We start from the raw sequence: 15,215 nt of genomic DNA, 5'->3' as shown, positions 1-15,215 counted from the left end.
GGTGTACACTAAAGGTATATTTACAATCGCGCACCCACAACACAAAACTGAAATATAAGAGTATCTATTTATTTAAACACACATATACGCACATGTATATATGTATATAAAATATTTCTGAACAATGTTGAAATATTCTTCGCGAAACGATATTAAAAAATATTTTGTTCGTATATGTGTGTATAGATATAAACTTTTGAGAATTAAAATACGCAATTAGCCAAATATGTCGATTATTATTAATTTTATGTAATCAATCTCTAGAATGTAATCGATCTAGAATGAGATCGATGTCAGATCGTGTAAAAAGCAAGTTTGCTAATTTATTGTTTGAGAGAGAATTTATCACGAAATATCATCTTTATAATTTTGGAGAATCGATCATACAGTTTTTTTTTTAAATTTACCTCCTTTTTTCTTTTTGCAGAGGCCTCTCTTCATGGAACTAAAGTTTGCCGCGAATTTGCAACTCGCTTCACTTCAAACTTCAAACGTAACGGCGTTCTTTCCACGATGTCCCTTGCGAGGTACGTACACACGTCTTTCCCTTCGATAATTTATGCAATAAAAGTTATTCAACAAACTATATATGATGGTTATGCACATACTTCATCGCTTGAATATTTTATCTTTCCCGTTAAAGATGTTGAAGTAATAATTTACGTTTTCCAAGCAAGTAAAAATTTTGGGAGATCTTACAAACTCGTCTTTTGGCGGCGCGGGATGGGGAGGGAGGGAAGGGCAGAGAAGAGAGGAAGGCTATTTGGCAGGATGAGATAGCGATAAGGAAACAAAAAAAAAAAAATCGCCGATAGGTATATCGCGACATACATATACGTATATGTATGTAGCCGCGTATGCATTGGAAGAGAAAGAGAGATGCAAACAAAGCAGAGTCCGGAGATTGTTGATTGTAGGTCATTCGTGTGCGGGGAAGGAAAGGGGGATCGGGGTGGGACGGAGGGGGAGTGAGGAGACGAGACTCGTGTGGCGTGGGGATCAAGGGGGTGGGAGGGGGGAGAGGAGGGGGCATCCTTGTGCCGCGACTAACTGGACACGCGGACGGGTACTAACAGTCTCTTTCTCCCGCAGGTTCGATTCAGGTTCGATCTGCCGTTCGCTCACTCTTCCGCTCTGCGTGCATGCATGCGTGCGTGCATGCGTGCGTGGGCGCGCGCGCGCGAGTTGCGTGTCACGAAAGAAGAGGCGTCGTCGATCGTTCGATCGATTGATCGCGGGATACAGTCGCGCGGCTTCCTTACGCCATATATACGGCGCTACGTTTCTTCGCGGGGAAAAATTCGCCGAAGAGGAAGGAATACGAGAGAATAAGCGAGGAGATTGTATAAGAACACGTGAAATAGAGAGGAGAAATTAAGAAGAATATTGGGCGGTGGAGATACTCCTCTCGCGACAAGTGAAAACTTCAGTGTTCGTAAGTTGGATCTTTTAATAGCGAAATGTTTTAAAAATTTAAGATTATGTAGAGACGAAATTGTGAGAATAAATATTACTACAAAGGATTGCAAAAATATGATATGTAACGTGACTTTTATAGTCTATATTCTATGTTATATACAATATATATGAATAAATTACAATTTATATATAATTGGAGTAAAAAAAACAGCTAATTAAGTATTTTAGATTTGTGGAAAAAAAGGAAAAAAAATTCTCAGAGATGTGCTTTTGTAACATTAATCTGTTTTTTATTCTTAAAAAAAAAAATCGAATTATATATATCAGTCTTATATCATGCGAATGTGCGCGTGCAAAGTTTGTAAGATAAATGATATCAGACGCGACGCATTAAATTAAACTGTTCTCGTATCCCTATCTTGTCATCTATAGACATATATATTGATATCAATATCGTTATCGTTATCATCATTCGTGTGTGCAGAGTGTAAGTGCGACGAGCATTTCCGGAGCGGAAATACGTGGAGGGTCGACGATCGTAGAAGCGGATGACGATGACCAGGACGACGTGATCTTCGATTTGAGAATCGGGTATCGCCACCGGTTTTGCGCCACCATGTCGACGAGTTCGCTCTTCTACAAGGACAAGTACGCGGTGAGGGCATATAATATATATATATATATATATATATATATATATATATATATATATATATATATATGTATATAATATATATAACACATACTCGTTTCTCCGCTTTCCCTGCCCGCCGTTCTTAACCTTCGTATTCGGTCCAGAATACTCACGTAATAAGCACTCGTATTACTAGTACTCAGAGAAACGACTCGCGTGATCTTAAGATCTTTAAATGACAAATTGTGCGTCTCTGATTTTGTGTGAAATTGAGTCAAAAGAAAAGTCGCAACCTTCACCGCAACTTTCTAATATTCTCATCATCTATAATTAAATTTTGAAATGAAATCTTTTATTAAAATCCAGCTGAAATTTTATTCTGATTTTATCGTCCAGTCGTTTCTCTCCGTAACTCGTTAATATTTCAACGAATCAGTAATATATGCCATTTATATTTCTGATAATATATTTCTATTATAATTCGTAGCAATTGAACCTCTTAGAAGTCAATTTCCTCTCATTTTTAAGTTAATTAGTTTGACTTCTGAGATGCTCGATTCATAGAATCTCATGACTCGTGAGACTAGGGACATTAATGCGCTGTTATATTGTAGAGGAAAGAGCTTCGCGAGAAAGATGCGAGAGGTGTAATAACGTTCTAGCCTCGGAGAATACTAGAGAGCGGCGCGATATTCCGCTTTCCTTGGGTCACGACGGATATATTTCCAGTTGAAGAGTGTTTTCAACTTTGCGAGCGCTGTGTGATTACTAATCTCGGTTAACGTTAGTTAACCGCTCGAACCAGCCAATTTATATGCGGTAGTTACGACTATTAACCACCATCTTTATCGAATTTCTATAATTTCTATCGCTTCCCAGTACGAGACGGTAACGCGTGAGAACCTATTCTTTTGATGTCGCAGAAGGATCTCCAATTTATCCAATACAGATTAAAATAAGATTTATCATTATGGTTTGCTACTCTATAATCGCCTTAATAAGCTTTATCAAATTTTTGTCATTTTATTTTCTTTGCAATCGAAGATTAGAAATAAATTGAATCCGCGGATATACTAAGATTATCAAATATTATTTGCAATATATATATATATTGTATTTTTTATCGTGACTAGAACATTACAAGTTCGAAGAACATGTTTCATTCTACTACGCAATATTTAGTGTTCATATTTGCAATAGGTGTAACTTAATCTTTATCTACGCGGCGTGGTTGAGTTATCGAGCAAAGCATTTTTACAAATGTTGCTTAGATGCGGATCGTATGACTTCGTAGATACTTTAAATTTATATCATAATTACGTTACGATTCAAAGTAAGATTAATTAATATCTTTTTTTTTATGTATTAGCAAATTTATACACATATCTTACATTTAACTCGTCCATTTAATACGCGCGTTCTTATCATCGCGCGTTTTTTTTTTCTTTCACAATATTGACAAGCTGATAAGATTAATTTTAGTCCACTTGATTCCATCCTCGCACAAATCTTTACACACGATCTCCGTAGATCAAAAAAAATTTTAAATAATATAATTTGCAGGACAATTTAATTAAGTTCTCTTAACAACAAACACGCGCTAAAAATTGTTGCCATTTCGTACTATTAAATCTATTTCGATGAAAATTGCGACGCATATCCTTTCAAAATCTCTGTCTCTTTCAATCGTGCGTGAAAATCATCGCGATTATTGTATAAATAACCATCGGTCAGTCCGGAAGAATGCGACAATGTCGTCTGTCACGATGCATTTACTCAGGCCTTTGCGGATGCGCCTCTACGGAATCGGGGAAACTCGGCGAGTTGCGGTAAAAGCGGTATCCATAATAACGTGCTTTCACTCTTTGTGTCCGCATCAATCCGGTAAAATTGCGCGCGATGCACCAGTTCCGCGTCCAGGGTAATGATGATATCGCATCCGTATCGCGAGATATGTGTGTAGGTGGCTGCAATCGATTATTATATCCGTCAAATGACTAACGCCGGTAATTATATTGCTTTACACAATCGTGACGGTTTCGAGGCTGCTGCGCAAATACTTTTCAATCGCGTTTTCCGCGAACGGAAATAAGCACGAAATGCGTATATAATGGCACTTGTCGACCGTGCATTTAGCGTACCTTTACTTTCGAATTTCTCTCTCTCTCTCTCTCTCTCTCTTTCTCTCTACGACAACGATTCAAGGAACGATTCGTCATTTAAATCGAAGTTGGAACAGCCTGTGTTTATTTTTTATTTCTTTCTTTTTATCCGTTCCTCTCCGCGCTTTTCTCTTTAGAAACGCGATACAATCTCGATCGGACGCGCTATCATTGTAACGTCTTGCGTAACCGTCAGAAATTCACAACGGTGCAAAAACGATATACACGTCGTAGATAAATACAAAAGACGATGTGTTACAAGGCCGAAAGTTGCATATCTCATTGTCAGTTAATGCATTTGCCGAGGATCGAACTGTTATGTGTCGCTCTCTCTCTTTCTCTCTCTCCTCTCCTTTCCTTTTTTAATTTCTTTTTTTATTATGGTGGACGAAAATTTTATAATTGAGCAGTTCGCCTTCGGCCGTCTAGAGAACGTAAAAATTTCAAGTTCCCCTTTTCGTTTGCAACGGCATTCGCATAAATTAATTAATTATTGCCCGGTCACATATCGCAATATATTAGTCTGCTTGTCAAAAAAATTGAGCGTAGGCACGCGTCGATTTGCTTGATATTACTGGATCACATTGACAAAATTATTTGCATCGGCTCGTTAAACTCTATTAACATATCGCATTAATATTTATCATTTAGAGATATAAACGATACACTATAATGTCATATTATTATAGATAATTATTCAAATGTATTTTATTTGTATTTTATTTTTATTTTATATATACGAGTACAAATAGATAATAATATATAAAAAAAGAAAATATATACCTACATTATATCACCATATTACTTACTTACAATATGCACCTGTGACATGCGTAAAATATATTATTTGAATAATAATTTATACGATTGTATTATAATGTATATATAATAAGATACATTTTTCAAAATTAAGTCATTATTTTCTCTTAAATGATAGAGACTCAAATTAAAAATTGAATGCGTATTAGTAGGAAAAATTACTGTCAATATTTAATACAAATATAAAATATTTCTTGTTAAAATTAATAACAAAAATTTTAAATAAGCCACACTGGAATGTAACAGAAAAAAATTAGCACGTGCTATAAATTTCGTATCTTATTGTTAGTCTCGGCAAAGAATGTGATCCAAGTCTGTGATGGCTATCCTTATCGAATCGCTTTCGAGAGCGCGTTCTCCGATCTACAGGTGCATCTCTGCAGAGGTGAGCGAGTCGCGCGAAATTGCAAGAGAGGAAATCTCTATTCTTCTCTCTCGTTCTCCCGTATAGTTAAGGATCGTTAAGGAGAGGGGGTAGGAGATACACTCTCAAGGAGAACAAAATCCGTTCCGTTCCGTGCGCCAGTGTCCGGCATAATAAGACGTGTGCCTCTGACATAAGACTTTCACCCCTGAGGGCCTTCTGCCTCGATCGACCCGATTGCGATGGATCGGTTTAACGTACTCGGGACTCAACACCGTCCTATGGAAGCTACGGGAGTCTGAAGTAGAATGAAATTATTTGGTGCTTTTTTGGATCAAATATTATTTCAATAAAAAATAAGGATAGAAGGTAATTTCGATATAGGAGGTAATTAAGACACGCGTCGCGCCGGGAAGGATGGAGAGATAGTGGGACTCGAATTTATGAAATAATTGCTTTTTAAATTTAGACGAGGCCTTACAATTTTTTAAATAACAAAGGAAGAGAGCAATTGAAAAAGCATTCGCAAATTTATATTTTTGGGAAAATATTTTTAAATGCTATATGTATGTTCGAAACACATTTGCTTCTATCTTCTACGATTTTTTTTTTTTTTTTTTTTTTTTTATAAAAGTGATTGCTTGATCTATCTTTTGGAAAATTTGATATTATATATATCATGCAATGTGCATACGCAGAAAGAGAAATTGATATATGTTTTCAAAATCTTATAATATAATATAAATAAATGATGAAAAATATATTTTTACGTTACTTCGCGGGATTTTGGACATTCATCTTGTTGCTTATATCAAGGAAGCTCTCCTAACATATCATATGTGTGTATGTGCGCGTAACGTTCACGGGGTTATCCACGTTTCTCGGCCTTTCTCGTCTCCGCCCGTCTCCGATATCTCTCCGGCGTCTTATTCAATAATTATGTAATCAAATAAAACTGCCACGAGAGCGCAACTTCACCGCTGAACTTTACATGCCGTACAACTCGTTACCCGTCTGAACGACGGACGAATGCGATTCTGCACTTAAGCGCGAAGGATATCGACGAGAGTTATCGGGCGTTTAACGCGTCAAATCACGAGCGGCAATCGTGAAGAAAATTCTTATTGCTTGCCTTGTTTTCAACAGATCTCATCGATGATGGTATATGGTGCTTATCTTAAACGCAAACGTAGTTTAAATTATATAAGATAATTATGAAATGAAATTAAGTTAAAATATAGGAACACAAAAATTATAGCAAAATAAATAAATAAATAAATTTACGATGTAATTAATTAGAAATAAATTGCTAGTTAAGAAAGAAACGTAATATAGCGGAAATGTAAACGGTATGACATCTTTTATTAAATGTACAGTTAGATAAATATACCGTCCGGTATTTACTTAACTCGCTCGCTATATATATATACACTTCCGCATATTACACGGCAAATGCTGCTCTTATTAATGAACAATATTGAGATTGCTGCTCGCTAAGATACGTATATACTCTATAGGAAACAAAATTTTCGCAACATATATATGATCCCTATTTCGTTTGTTTAGAGCTGCTCTTGACGAACATAAAAAAAGAAGAGGAAAAATTGTTAGAAATTCTCGAGACTCGGCGATTGAAGTCATACGTCAGTGATACAGTTAACCGTCTGCATTAATTACTACGTACCGTGCACAGACCTGTGCATTGCAACAATTTGCAGCGAGCAAATGGCGAGCATTCCATCCTGACTTTGCCGCAGTAAAACGGTAAACTTACCACGCGGGTCGAACTCGATGTAAAATAGAAGTGGAAAACCTAATAAAGGTTAATCCGATAGAAAAATTAATTAGATTATTAGATATTTCGGATTTTGGAATCAAAGAATCTTTTCTTTGCGTAAGAATTTAAAACGATAAGCTCAATTTCGAACTTGCTTGATATTGAGGTGTGATTTTAATTGCGATATTATCTGATATCGAGAGATTTGATCTGAGTTAGGAAGTTATATCAGATTCAAAATTGCGGATATCCAATATTTAAAAATAGAAAAGACAGAAATACCGCAATTGTCGCGAATAATATTTTTGCCGAGGAAAGTCAGATTGATTTATCTCCACTATTAATCTGTTTTTTTTTGTTTTTTTTTTTTTTTGAGCTATCACCAAATGAAAGATATACTTATTATAGCGATGCATAGTTGCAAAAAATAATTTTAAAAATCTCGATTGTTATTCGATATAACAATTTTTTCCATTTTGCATAGAGCAAGTCTCTTTCTCTCTTTATCGATTTACATCTCTAACGTTTTATATCGCTTATCGTATGTACGCCGTCTGACGATAGCAAAGTACCTTTCTCTCCTCATGATAAAATCTGAAATGCGTGTTGCATTTAGAAACGATTGTAATTCGCTACGTGCCATTAGCGTATTTAAAATTATGTGCGTGTTGTGTCCTCTCCCGTTTTCTTTTACTTACACGTATATTAACATGAAACGTCAATCTCTCACATATTTTTCAGTTTCTATAACGCAAAGTTATACAATAATTACCGTTTTATTATCAAATATATTATATAAATATGTTGTACATATTATATTGAAATTATTTTATAGAAAGTATATGGATTTTTTTATATATTTAATATAAAAAATAATTTTTATACATTTATAGATATATTTTTTATTGAATATACTTTTGCTGAAAGAGATTTTCATCATCTGAAAGCATCTCATTTTTAAAGCTTATATTCATGTCAGGTGCCCTAACAATTAAAGCCATTTCAATTTAATTATGTAGTACCGCTATATCTGCGGTTTTCTTCAAGTGCGCAACGCTTACTTCTATTGTACGGTAGCTATACAGTCCTGTGATATATGATCACGAGAAAACGCGAGAAAAATAGTTTGATGGGACCGTCTGTCGCAGTGGGCTAAGAGCATCGGATCGAGCGTTCGATTTGATTTTTATCAGCGTGGCCTCGTAAAGGTCGCCGATCGGTTACACGCTTCCCCCCTGGCGCATATTTGCTATTACGCATTGCGAAACTGTGGTTTCCATTACATGCATTCAGCATTCCCATGCGAATTACATTCCAGGAATTCGATGCGAAAATTCGGTTATGCAACGCCTCTTCGCGAATCCGATAGATATTCGCACATCGATAGATCTCAAGAATTTAAAAGAATTTAAAAGGCGAGATAAAGAATGTATTTCAAATATTTTTGAAGAAATGATTAACCCTCGTAAAAATATATTGCATTGTAATAATAATTCACTTCTTTTGAATACATATCGAGGTAACAGCTGTTTATCAAAGTAGGTATTTTTCGCGATACATTTATTTAAAGTAGGAATTATAAAATGGGTAGGAAATATATAAATTATATGTATAAAATATTGCAAAATATTCACTGGTATATAATTATTCCTTTAAATACACTTGAATTTAAAAATATTCGCCAATTTAAATATAATTTGCTAATCATTTTCCGATTAAGAATTTGCAGTAATGTATTGTATAAATCGTAGACCAAGTAATAAAAGTAACGGAAAAAATCGTGATACACGAACCGAGTATTAACAATTGATCAAATATTCAAAGAGAACACACATAGAATATTCCATGTTTATATTTATAGTGGGAGAGAGAGAGAGAGAGATAACGTCTACGGTATATGGTATATGGTGTGTTGTTGTTTATCTGACCTTTACGGGGCGCGTAGCCTTGTATCGTTCACATTCACGGTAACATTCGACGGAGTAGGTCGGCATGAGCCGGTCCGTGTATGGTGATTTTTCTTTTTAAAATTATTATCTATTAATATCACAATTAGCGATCATTAGACCAATTGATTAACTCTCGCGAAACTATACAAAAATATATCGCGACTATTTGAGATTCGTGTAACGAAACGATACGATAAATTATCTGTTTATTTATATATGGTACGCATTTATTTATTTCTTTCATTACGTGAAATGATAAAATTGTCCCAAGATCGTATACTATTTATTAGCAATATAATTATAGATATAACATTGCCATCGCATATGTTGCATATAAATATATTAATAAAATGTAATGTGCCACGCCATCATATTCCGTTGATTAGTGCGCGCACGATTAATCGTAATTAACCGTATTTTTGCGAATGAGTCATGAAAGGGCAATGAAGGAAAGAAGAGGAAATATCGAGCGATGGCGCAACGACCACGAGTTGAGCGATATATAATTTTGTTAAATTATTTTTTACTCGTAAAATTTATGACTATCCTCGCTTCTATCGGCAATAATGTGACACGCTTTGGGATTGGAGTATTAAATTAATTCATAATTAATTAACATTTATCCGTATTCGATTTTTTGTGGGATGTAAAATTAACAGAAGTACATTGACCGTGTTAATTATCACGTTTGTAGCGTGCACTTGCAGCGGCGTGCACGTTCTTTTTGCGTTTGTTACGCGGCTTGAGCAGATCGTGAAAAAAATAGCGGTTCCGGTGGACAATTCGTTTCCGGTTAACTCTGACGACCATACGATACCGCTACACGATACCGCTGTATCGATTACCTAACGATAAAAAAAAAGTGTCTGCTTATCGTATAATGAAAAAACGAGTCCGTTCAATTTAATGAAGTCTCTTATGATCCTCATCCAAGATTAGGTTACTCTAAAAAAAGAATCGTTCTCTGTCGCAGGATTCTCCTAATTATAATGCGGCTTCCTCGATAAATGATATATCCGAATCCTTAAAAAATGAGATAGAATTTAAAATATCCATAAATGCGAAATATAATGCGATTGAATTTGAAAATATTATTTATAAAAATTAAAATTAATTGAATTAAATTATAAAATATAATTTTATAATTTAAATTTTTTTAATCATATATTCGACATTTATATTTTATTTTTAATCTTCCTTCTTCTCTTTAAGAATACATATCTTTTCCCGCACATAAATATATCGAAAAGTTTTTTAAACAGACGAATACGAAATTTTACTTTGGGAAAACTTGTTCTATTGTTCGGCGGCATTGTCTCATATCCATTGACATAATGGCGAAGAGTTCAGATCTCTGTCAAGCTATTTTCAACGCGGCCTTGTCGCCATTCGATATCTAACGAAGTCGCGTGAATTATCGTAAGTCGAAGACTCATTGGCACCTATAACCGACCCGTAATAATAATCCGCACACAAGCGATCCTTGTCGTATCGAGATAAGGGAAGGTAAGCGCGCGCTTGAAAGCTTTTCAATGTTATCTATAAAATGACACGATCGATATAGGTTGATTGACCGCAATTAAGTTTCAAGTCAAAGTCAGATGTCGATTAAACTTCCTCATTTGATACAAATCGCAAAAATATTTATTGTTTATCGCGACTGTTTCTCTTGCAATTTTTTTTTAAACGTACATCGGATATGCATTAGAGTTATTCGATTTTTGCGAAATATTTCTCGTGGAAAACTCGCGATCTGTCAAGTAATCGAACGACAAGGATGGATGACGGAGTATATCTTGCGTAAAGAGAGCAAAATGCTTTACATCGAATGGCGGGTAACGGGGTTTAATTCTCGCGTGTGCTTTTTTTTTTGCAAGCGACGCGCTTACGCACTATTTCGCATGATGACAGATTTATAACGCGTATTTATCCGAGTATAACGTTTTTCTTTTTTTCCGTTACTCTCTGCCAAATTCTTCGACGAAACTCGTAAATTAGATTATCGAGAGGAGAATGCCTTGTTCAGCCGTTTTATCGTACTCGTCAATTAGCTGCCATCTCTCGCTAGCCGCTAGTTCTTCATTTTACGGTCCACACGAAGAGGGAGGAAACCTCTTCCGCATCTGCCGCGAGAAATGAATAAAGAAAGTAGCGAGCAAGCACCGGTGTAAGCGAACGCGTTAAAAAATAAAGAAAACACGCGCTCGATTTCTCGAACATCGATTCTTACTTACGACTTACGAGAGAATGTCAGCAGAAATTTCTCTCGAATATTTTTCATCGGTCTCTCCAATTTTATCGATCGTGTCATTAATTTAAGCGTGAACGATTTTATCACAATTTTATCACTTTGAGAATCGAATATAGAATAACTAACTTGGAATTTGAATTGCTATATATATATTGAACATATAAAAGAATTCGCGTGTTTAAATCGCTGTAAAATATATCCAACGTCAATTAAGAAAGCGACCCCGACATCTTGGAACAATTCGAGATAACACAATGATTAACGTGATAAGCGGCGACAATCTTGTTGCGGACGTCGCAATTATCACTCAGTTCTTTCATTTAACTCGGATCGATAAACGCCAAAGTTTCAGTGACAATTCGCAATGTTTTTCTAACGATCGAAAGTGATCAGTATAAGGATCATTGATCAGGAACGTTAATCCTTGACTGATCCAACGAAATAATATCGACAATCAGATCTAATTAGACAGATCTCGAAACGCGATACAATCGCGATCGGAACGAGAGTTAAATCACTCGCTCGTCACGATATAACCAATGTGACGACACAACCGTGTATGGACACGCGTTACATCGGCACGACGATAGAATGTTTCCGGTCCGCCTCTCCGGTTGGATTCGTCCCAAGACCCCGCAAAACTCCCACGTGAGTACTCGAGTATGCGATCGGCGAGAGAGGCGAGCGCGCCTTGTTATTAGCGTGCGCTCTTCGTATTCGGTCTTTCGTCTCAATATGCCGGATACGCGACACGTGTTCGAAATCCGCTAGAAGCACGTCACTCCGCATCTGTCAAAGTACGTGCGCACGTACTCGAGCGGGCTCGTACCCGAAAAGTCGCGCTGAGCGCGACAAAGGAAGAATACATTATTTGATTGAGATATTTATATTATTTTTATTTATGTTATATTATATAAATTAAGAAATAATTATATTGAATAAAGTAATTTGAATTTGACAAAAAAGATATAATAATAATATTTTATTATTGTTATGATTTTATAATTGTTTTCATAATTTATTAAATATATATATATATATAATTTTAGAATATTATTATTATTATAGATATTATAATAAAATTTTTCCGTTAATCTCAAATTTTCGATAGTTATTTTTCAATTCCGTATTTGCTTAAATGTTTTAATATTTTTGAAAATTAAAGCTATATTGCAATCTAAAAAGGATCTGTGATAAATAAATATTAATAGACAAGACGATAAATCATTCTATCTTGAAAATGATATCAATTTCACAGTCATGAATCATCAATTCGTGCTAATATTAACTCATCGAATAATATCCCGCTAGAAGTCAATCTCTTCGAACGAGAAGCCGTAGAGAACTGTATTGCCATAAGACACGAAAAGTAGCCCGCAAATAGTAGAAGAAACGTGGACGGAGATTAATAGGATGACTTGATGAATTTTCGCCCGAGTTTTATCTCCGTGCCACTTCCCCATGCGGAGAATTGTCTTGAAAATTTGCGGTTTCGCGTTAAATCTATACCGAGACTGTTCGCGATTCGAGCGGCACAATTTTGGTCGGCAAATTGCAGAAATTAACGCGAGATTGGATTTAGTATCCATTCGTCGAATAGCTATCGTAGTCGTTATCGCGACTATGTTTACGTTCCAATAATCTTTAGATAGATTATTGAAATAATCTTTGGATAGACGGGCAAATATTTTGGCAAGTATCTAAACAAATGATTTCTCTCTTTGTTCCGTGTATTTTTGACGATGCATCTTTCGTTGAAATTCGGCTGTCGGCTGTATAATATTGTTCAAAGATTTTGTCGAATCGAGCGATATTTTCTCGCTACGGATATTGTTTCCGTTAAAAAAATATTTTTCCTGCACAAATTCGATTGTTACGTAAGAAAGAATAACACGCGAGACGACACATGTGTATACGAATGCGTGTGTCATGCAGGTGATAAGGAATCGACGTTGTTGACGTGTACGCGTTATCTTGACACGGCGATGTAAAGCGGCGCAAAACTTAACGAAGACGTTGAGCGAAAAGCGCGATGCGGATGGCATTTATATTTTTCGCGAATTATTTTCCACTCTCTTGGATCGCGAATACACAATATTCGTAAAGTCAATGACGGTAGCGACGCGTACTATCTTATTTTCCTCGAATTTACATGCAATACCTGTGCGTATGTGTGTTGCATGTAAAATGACTTTTCGTTATCACCTGACATTTCCTGCGACAGAAACTGCACATACGTTACCTCCGAGTTTCTCGCTGCAATTCCGAGTAATTCCTTCGTTAGTAGGAGAAATTAGGAAAAACTTGTAAAGAAAATTACAGTCATGTGCACGCATATGCCCCTTATTCGTTCTAACTATCGTGATTACACATATATGTATTATAATGAAAAGCAATTTACGTGAGATATACATATATGTAATCTAATTGATCCAAAAAAATTACAAATTGCTCGCTGACTCGATTGTTTATTAGCGAACGGGGGGGGGGGGGAATAATATGCGGCACATGAGGAACATCACTTAAGAATATTAGGATTAATATAAGAATAATTACCAGAGAGGTATAATTACGCGATATCTCATTTTACGAAGCTTTCGATATCTATCGAGACGCCTGCGATATTTGCGATTCCAGTTGATTGCTCTATTAATTTCATGCGAATAATTTTTGCTGTAACGCCACTTTCTCGACGTGTTTTTATTTATTTATTTTTTTTTTTTTCCCCATATAGCTCGTGCGATATTCGTCGTCTCGCTATCTGATGCATTTTTTTTTCCCCCCCAGATGCATTTTCTTTTCCGCTTATCGGATACGCGCGCGCACCTCTCGAGATCACGCGTTACGCGTGATTGTCGCACTTCCTACATCGTCGTAATCGACATCGATGTAATGTCGTAACGCTATTCCCGGTGGTTTCCGTTACCGTTATTCCCCACGGTGGACCCGTAATAACGTACGCGTTTAACAAGAGCAACAAGAGCAATAGTACACGCGAATACATTTTTCAATCGCAACCTTCGATCGTGTCGAGGTCGTACAATGTGATGCAAATTCACGAGCGTTCCCTTGAAATTTCTCAAGAAAATCTCCGTATGCTTCATCGCGAAACGTTCATTTTCATAAAATGGAAATGTGAGGCTTCAACTTTTTTTTTCATCGTCACATTCTTATCGTAAGATTGTACGTCCACAGGTATGTTCGACGATAGCGTAAAGCTCGCTCGGCATAAAAAGGCTTCGCAATATTCGATTTATTCCAGCTATTTATACTATAGGCGTATGATGTGGCTTTTACATAGAAATCAAACCAGCGAATAACACGTGCGGACTTTATTTAACAATTCTCTTCTCTCGGATATCTTATAATATTTTCTTTTAACGTTATTTAATCTACATCTTTTCATCGGTCTAATTAATACGTATATATGAAATTCTTTTGTATAGTACAATAATTTTTTTATCTTTGAATAATTTTATATTCAGTGTATTCTTGTTTCTCGTAAAATTTATATTTACTTTTTGATGCAAAAATTATTTTATACGACTTTTGTTAGGCAAACTAATTAATATGTACTCGAATTTTTCGAAGATGCAGATACGGAATACAAATGCAATTCTCTCTCTCTCTCTCTCTCTCTCTCTCTCTCTCTCTGTCTATTTAAACAATTCTGCATATTTATCAGACATATAGGATTTGAGAGGATTGAGAGTCGCAAGCACACACGTGCGACTCTCGTTATTACGCGGATATACGAGCGAGAGAAACGGGGATAAGAGATCAGCTCTAAGAGGGTGGCGCGGCGTTAAATATAATTCGAGGAACGGAAAAGCACAAACA

General features: G+C 35.9%; 1 protein-coding gene and 1 long non-coding RNA gene across 7 annotated transcripts in view; both read left to right on the top strand.

The window, feature by feature from the left end:
• Positions 1 to 15,215, top strand: part of LOC138933961 (forkhead box protein J3) — a 71,579-nt gene that overhangs the window by 28,680 nt on the left and 27,684 nt on the right. The gene's annotated exons all lie outside the window — the stretch shown is intronic.
• LOC138933993 (uncharacterized) lies at positions 1,092 to 7,214 on the top strand. 2 transcript variants are annotated; one of them, XR_011447072.1, is made up of 3 exons: positions 1,092 to 1,435; positions 1,904 to 2,074; positions 6,965 to 7,214. It is a non-coding gene; the product is annotated as an uncharacterized lncRNA (long non-coding RNA). The 2 variants fall into 2 exon arrangements; XR_011447073.1 differs by lacking the exon at positions 6,965 to 7,214 and adding an exon at positions 2,668 to 3,441.

This window comes from Polyergus mexicanus, unplaced genomic scaffold, assembly GCF_030449975.1.
Source record: "Polyergus mexicanus isolate NDT 795.1 unplaced genomic scaffold, iyPolMexi1.0 SCAF_6, whole genome shotgun sequence".
NCBI lineage: Eukaryota > Metazoa > Arthropoda > Insecta > Hymenoptera > Formicidae > Polyergus > Polyergus mexicanus.
This window is presented reverse-complemented; position numbering and strand designations above follow the sequence as displayed.